Below are 8,203 nucleotides of genomic sequence, written 5' to 3' on the forward strand. Positions count from 1 at the left end.
CCATTTTTAGGGGTTAGTGAGTTGGAAAAGGCAATAATAAACATCTCAGCTGTAATAGAAACAGTGGAAAATAGGACAGTTGATGCCCTCCTGGCACTCCAGGAGGAAGTTACCGACTTATCGAAAATAGTGTCACAGAATCGTATGGCTTTAGATTTGCTATTAGCCTTCCAAGGGGGGGTATGCACTGTGATCAATGTAGATTGTTGCATGCATGCAGATCAAAGTGGGTGAATCACAAAGGACCTCCAAGAAATTAGGAAACAAGTAAATATTCTACATAAAGTGACACAAGATAACACTTCTTGGGGCTTTTCTGAATTATGGGAGAAATTGACATCCTGGTTGCCCAATCTAACATGGTTAAAACAATTATTTGTAATGATCATTGTGATTGTCTTTCTACTTTTAATTATTGGTATAGCTATCCGTTATGGATTTTGGTGGCTTAAGGGAACTGGAAATTCCTATAGTGAATGGAAGAGAAATCAACTGCGACAAAAATTAAAATCTAATCAATACTTCGAGTCTGAGTAAAAGAATTTACTAATTTCTTAGAAAAGGGGGGACTGAGAGAGAGGGGGGTTAAGAGATAAAGTTTAACGATTATGATAGTCTGCTTAGCTGTTTAGGGTAATAATAGTCTGCTTAGCTGTTTGCCAGATCTTACATGGTTTGTTTGGGTGTTGTGATAAGGTATACGGGAGTAAAGAGCCTTATGACCATATAAGTCCAGCTTTATGACCATATAAGTCAAAAGAACAATTACAACCTTGCAAGAACAAGCTAAAGCCAGTTCTGCGGTTTGGACAAAAACCAGGACGTTACTGAGCCTGCGCCAGATGTGGGAGGTCATGAGGAAGACTCGCCTGCCTTCATCCTCAGGACCCCTGACGACCACCACCAGGGGACACTGCGCAAACTCAGTCGAGAAAAAAAATATGGAAATGGCTCGCAGAACTAATTTTAATATGAAGCGGGGATAGGTAATGCATATGTATAGGCGTATTGCAACACATTATGAATATGTAATGAGATGCCTTATAAAAACAGAGCAAGTTTTCGTGTCAGGCGCGCACGGTTTTGGCGGGACTACCCCCCCGTGCTGCCCAGCGCTGAATAAACATACCTACTTTACAATCTTACAGATTGTGGAGTCTGCTTTCCGCACGTCAAAAGCTTTTTAAGTCTCTTTTGCAGAGTTGAAATAGAAGTTAATGCTCACACTGAAATGTGAAGGCTTAAGATTCTCAACAAACACTAACATCCAGAAACGGAAACTTTGGAAAAAAACACGTTGGTGAATGCCATTTTCCTTCTTTATCCAGCTCATTTTCTTTCTTCCAATTTTATTTTGAAGTCTACTTCACATTTGCCACCCCCCCCCACCCTCCCTTTTTTTTTTTGGTCATAGCCTCTTACCTGTTTACATGTGTTCTCCCCTTCACTTGAAGTCTGATATTCCTTTGACAGGTTTCCTCTAGCCTAAGTTTTCCTCTATAATTCTCCCCCTGCTACTGTCCTCCAATGAGTTCTATAATTGCATATCTTGACAAAATACCTCTCCCTTCTTCTGCCAGTCAAGAAAAGCAACAATTTTCCTTCTTAATCAGATTCTCATGCAAATATGATTTCCACCTGGTAGTTTTCCAATAATCTGATGATTCTTTGGGGCCAGTGAGTATCTAGACCTATAATGATACCAGCAAGACTAAGTTCTGAGGGCAAGAAATAAGAAAGAGCAAAAGTAGGAGATCAAAGCCTAATAAAATCAGAGAAAAAAAAAAGAGCAAATGACAAGCAATTCCAATAAACCATACATTGTATTTAATCATGTAATGGTCATATTTTTCCCAACCTCCCTCCAGACTTTTACCAGAAACTTGGTAACAGCACTACATGGATCTATTATAAATTTTACAAGTTACCTGTTTCACACTTTTGTTTACAGGTATGTCTTTGTTACACATCAAATATAGAAATGCTCTTCAACACAGAAACAACAGGCAGAGAATCAAAATATAAAGTAAATTTCCTTGTAACAGCAATTTCCTCATTTGCTAGCACTCCTGGGAAGCAGAAAGTAAATATTTCTCACCTTTCTTGCCTTGATCAGCAATGTTACTTTGATCAGCAATAATTTGGCCTGCATTTGGAAAAGCTTGCACACAAATATTACATTTAATAACCCATGTCTAATGAACTTTACATAAACATCAATGAATCCAGCCAGGAGTGGGAGAAGCACAGCCTGACACATATGCGCTCTCTCATGTAATTTCTAAGCACTGCAAAACCAAAGTGGATAGAAGAAAGAAACCCAAATTAATCCATTATGCTAACATCTACCTTTCATAAACAGGTAGACAGCTGTTGTAGTTTACACCCGGCCGGCAACTAAAGTACCACACAGCTGCTTGCTCACTCCCCCCCACCTGCCAAAGGGTGGGGAGGAGATTTGTGAAAAAGGTAAAACTCGTGGGTTGAGATAAGAACAATTTAATAATTGAAATAAAATTAAATATAATAATAATAAAACCAACAACAACAATTGTAATGAAAAGGAGAGAGAGGAATAAAATCCAAAGGAAAAAAATCAAGCGATGCATAATACAAATGCTCTGCCACCTGCTGACTGATGCCCAGCTAGTCCCTAAGCAGCGATTGGCAGGCCCTGGCCAATCCCCCCAGTTTATATACTCAGCATGACATTCTATGGTATGGAATATCCCTTTGGCTAGTTTGGGTCACCTGTCCTGGCTGTGTCCATTCCTAATTTCTTGTGCCCCAGTCATCTTACTGGCAGGGCCTAAGAAACTTTTGTAAAGTCCTTGACTTAGTATAAACATTATTTAGCAACAAATAAAACCATCATTGTATGTCAACTTTATTCTCATACTAAATCCAAACCACAGCATTCTACCAGCTACTGAAAGGAAAATTAGCTCTATCCCAGCCAAAATCAGGATAACAGCATTGCAATCTCTTTGAAATAATAACATCCCTCTTCATCCAAGAGTAATCCCCAATATACCCCAGGTGAGCCCTGTGTTAAAATTTGCTGTTAAGTGATCAGGAAAGCAATATTTTAAAAATTGTATCATCATTTTGTTGTATGTTGTGCCAAATAAAAGTGATGCTTTTTTTCAAAAGGGAAGGAAGCAGAGCTGCTCCTTCCAATTAATGAAGGGTTCTGTTGTATCAAGAAAATACACAACCTATCTTTCATCAACTCCAACCTGAAGTAAAAAGTTTTGCTAATGCAACAGCTGATGATCACAACAACTTCAGGATGCTTTGTTAGAATGAAAGGCTGCAAATGGAATGTCTTCCAGTTAAGTTGAAAGTAGTTTCCAACAAAGCCACCCTTGAACAAAGACCTCCACATAATGCTGTAAAATGCCACAAGATCTTTGACCAGACTTCTACTCACTAGGTAGACTCTGAGGTAAATGAGTAGAAGTCTGGTATGGGTTGATAGCCCATACCTGAGAAAGCTGTAGATGAAAGACTATGATGATTTTTTCTTTGTCTCCCAGAGTTGTGTTCTTAATGGTAAACTGCCAGGATACTAGGAGCAAAGACCAGTTGAGGGGAAAAACTGCCCACTATTTCACTTTCTTCAGGAAGGACAGCAAAAAGACCTTTCGTAACTGGGATTTAATGAAAAAAGATGTACAAATTTATCTCTTGTGCTATGAGGGACATATCTCTTATAAAGGATCTTAAGAGCTTAGCCTTGGGTTTGTTTTGTTTTCATATGGTGACTTGTCATTTCTATTTTATTGAATGCAAAACAATCCAATGTTGTAATGCTCTGAACATAAGCTCTTTTCTGCAAAATGCAGCTAAGACAATCTCCCCCAGCCATGAGTTTCCACAGGTCATTGAGGAACTTTGGGAGAAGAAAAATGCAGGAGCGGGCTGGAAACTAGGACCATGCATGGCAATCAGTTAGCTGAGGGGAATTTGCTCGAGCTTGTCTAGACAACAATTAACATGATGAGGCATGTTTACAGAGCACAGGGGAGTGGGGGAGGGATGGCGCCAAGGAAAGGTAACACCTTGCTGTTAATTGCTGGTAGTTAACCACCAATCAGGGATTGCCTAGTATGCAAGGCTTAGCTTCAAGAACCAATCTGTTTAAAACGCGCAGCTTCTGAAAGTGTATAAAACCTCGTGCTTCTGTACAATAAATTGACATTTGCTTGCATCAAGCTGCTTCCCGTCTCTTCATTCGCCACAGAAAAATATGTCCCAGTGATAAGTGGACAGAGAGGGATATAAACCACCATTTCTGTTATTCCCTAACTAGACTAGAGCAGGTTTCTGTAGTCAGAATCTTAAAAGGTGTTCATCATCAGCAAGTAAATGTGTGCAGGATCTTGTGTGATGGAGATGGACAATTTTTGCTTAGAAAATCAAGATGCATCCACCTCAGCAATGCTCTGCTAACAAAAATGTTTAGAATTGCCTTAAAACCCTTAACTGTGGGTAGGTGGTGACACTGGTCTTCCTGATGATTGAGATAACCTCTATAATGAAAATAGATTTCAAGTCAACATGGACACAGAAGTGTGATGCAAGGTCAAGGCATCCTTTTGAAGCCAAAAGGAGCTTTTTTTAACACATATGAACAGGTTGGATACTTTATCAGTTGGAGTATTTTGATATTCTGTTGATCATTCTTTTCTGAGAACAACAGTCGGGAGGCAACAGTAGGTGATGCTTTCACATGAGGCAGGTCAAGAAAAATGCTCTTCAAGAAAAGTTTCTAGTGCCTCAGGAGCAAACAATGCTCCTCTATATTAAAAATTGTTATCTGTAAAAATATTGTCTTGTGAACCAGTTGAAATAATTCCTCTTTTTTTTCCTGAGAAATGCTGATGTACTTGGATTTCCCTCTGCTATCACACAAGCAAAGTGAGACAGTAGGAACATGGGATGCTGAGATGAATGTAAACACCTCTTCTTCTGACTTGTAACAGGAAAACTAGCAAGTAGGTTTTGGAAGATCTCTTAAAAGGCTTGGCAGAAGTTGTGTACTGGCTTTGGCTACAAGATGAAAGCAAAATAGGAACACTTCTGGCAAAGTCACCAACAGCATGATCCTCAGTGAGAGCAAATATCCCATTGATCCTACTAGAAAAATTAACAGAGACATTGTCTATCTATGAAAAGAAGAGCAGAGTGCCACATGGCAGCTTGCAGTTGGCTGAACCTTGGACTGGAAAGGCTGACTCCAAATTCAATTTTATTGTACTCTTTGAAAGTGCTATCCATGGTTAGAGATCACCTCTTCCTTTTTCCAAGTGTCTGCTGGAGAGAGATGCAGAGGAAGGATTGAAGGGCAAAAATTAATACTAGCACACAGTCCTGTTTTCATGAGAGAACTTCTGATTTATATGTCTGTTTTTAACCAAAAGGCTCTGTACATAAGCCAAATAGAGTATGTTATGAAACAGATCAGTTGCAGAAAGTTGCAAATATCAATTAGTTAAGAAAATACATATGGAAATACAGAGGAGGAAAATGTGGGAAATAATAGAATCTATATAATCTCACGTATACTCATTTAGAACAACCTAATAGAAAAATAACAAATGGAGAAAAAGTATTTTAAAAAGAAGGGTTGAATTTTTAGAATGGCTTAAGTGGCACAAGCTACAGCGATTTTTATTTTCTTAAAGCACAGCAACACTTTTTTGGAGTCCCACCTGAAGAAACCTAAATTTCCTTTAGCAATCTTGTAGTGAGACATTGTCACGACGGAGGGAAGACACAGTCACTCAATATGAGAGATCAGCAGACTTCGTTTATTGTCCCTTACAGTCACCTTTTATGCCTTGTTATAATTAGCTCATACATATTACAAAAGTTAAGCTCATTATTGGTTAGTTGCCTAAATACCAGGCCCGCCCCTAGTTTCTCTTCTGTAGTTATCTGTTCCCACCTGCAACATTCTTTTTCCACCACGATCTTCCTGTTATTGTGTAACAAGAACAGCCAAAGACAGTGTATTTTTGCTTTACTTCAGATAAGTTGAGAGCAATGTGCATTTTTGTCCAGCCAGCTGGACTATGTCTATGAGACCTTTTTCAGCTAGCCAGTTATCCACAAGACATTTCCATCTAACTCTGAGACTGAAATATCACAGCTTTAAGCATAAGATTATTTTATTGGGTTAAATCATATACATAGACTTAGAAACTTGAATTTAGATATCCTTTTTATAAGAATGACTGGTTGAAACAATTTTTTCTATATTTTATACTTAATTCCACATATTTGATATCTTAATATATGTTTTTGTCTTTGGTCTCTTTGGTAGGTTCAGTCATAAAGCTTAAAAAAAACCCAAAAATGAACGTACAGAAAAAACTTTCTTCCAGGAAGTTCTTTTTAAAAAAAAATCAACAAAAAAAACCCAAAAAGAGACACCAAAAACAACACCCACAACCAACCAAAGAACCCCAAGGAAACAAAAGAATTAAAACAGAAAGAGGAAAAATATAAAGCTACAAAAGTAAGATGATACTATTTTGACAATCTTTATTCTTTAATATGATAACTTGATTATTAAGGGACTCAGTAATAAAGTGGTACTTAGTAGTCATTGGCTGTCTTTAGCTATACATCTTCAGAAAACGTGTCTCTGTCAGAGCTCTGGCTGAGATATTTAAACTAAGGGACTACTAAAGAGATGTCAAATTATGTGAAAAGGCAGCTTAAGATTCACGGGGCTAGCATCTATGTTTTATTTCCAAAAATCCTGCCACAGTAAAGAGAAATAGGTATACTTCACAGGGAACATACAAGGAAAGGTAGGTGCATCTTGTGCTTCCCAGCTCCTCAAAGTCACACTCATACCTTCTGAAGATGAAAGAGTGTGTTTAGCTGTGGAACAAGCTACTTTTAAGATACTACACAGGCTTCAAGAAACTGTACTTGACATTGGAACATGTGCTGAAGTCTGCGCTACAATTTGTAAAATTTTTAAGAAAAAGGAACAAGTATTCATTAATAGCTACTACTCACAGAATAAATACAACCCTGAAACTTGTTTTTGAAATCACATTGCACCACTTTATGTAGGGCAGAATAGGTAAGGAATCAACAGACTACTCTGATCCTCGATTGGAATATTTTTAAATAAGCTAAAATAATGGAATGTGTTGGTTTTTTTCCTGATGTTTAAAGACACAACAAATAGAAGGAAGGTAAGATCAGAAAATAAAAAGTTTAAAAGGACCTTCTAAGAGAAATACATACCTTGTGATGACCAACTATATGCATCCTCCTAAAAGTATTTAATATGACATTTAAGGAAGTGGCCTGTTTGAGTGGGTTTCTCAGCCACCATTTAAAATTGAAGGTAGGAAAAAATTCCACTAACCATGGAACATCCAGTACTAATCAGGTGCCCAAAGAGTAGGTGTGTAGAAGGCTGTACATGGTTGGTCTGGAAAGTTTGGATCAGCTGACTTGAAGGCTGAACACAGACTTAGTGACAACTGCCCACAATTATTTCACATGGATTTCAATATGAAGGGAAGGAAAGGAATCCTCTCTCTCTCAAGTAGAATAATACCTTCAAAAGAAATTTGCTTTCTAGTTGAGAACATAATAGTCCCCTTTCCTTGTGGTGCTTTGGTTTTAAAATACTACTGATACTTTGAGAACATAGCAGACAGGCCTTTTGGAGGAATAAATTGAGGAATAAATAACTTAAGGAATAAATTTCTGCCTTTCCAGAAATCTCTGACAACTGGGCACATGTTTAATCATATAATCACAGATGCTGATTTTGAAAAAATGAGTTCTAAAACATTTTTTAATTAAAATTCTGAGTTTTCTGACCTGCTACTGAGCTGGTCACAACTGAGAATTTTATAAAATGTGCAACAGCTGTTAGATTGTTAGAAAATACCACTATGTGCATTTTTATTTTTTTTCCAACCCGTACTTTTGGACAGCAAATAAAAAGAATTGATGAGGAGTGATCCAAATCACAGAGAACTTAGTATTACATGAATCTGACCTGCAGGTTTGAATGTAATTAAGTGGTACTGTTCAGAACTGTAGGGATGCATCAGACAGATGTTCAAGGCTGACCTTGAAGTTGAAAATCCATCTCCACACAGAACTCTTCAGAATCAAAAAAGTCTCATGAATTTGAAACAAATGCATTTTCTCAAAGAAT

The sequence above is a fragment of the Falco naumanni genome, chromosome W, assembly GCF_017639655.2.
Source record: "Falco naumanni isolate bFalNau1 chromosome W, bFalNau1.pat, whole genome shotgun sequence".
Taxonomy (NCBI): Eukaryota; Metazoa; Chordata; class Aves; order Falconiformes; family Falconidae; genus Falco; species Falco naumanni.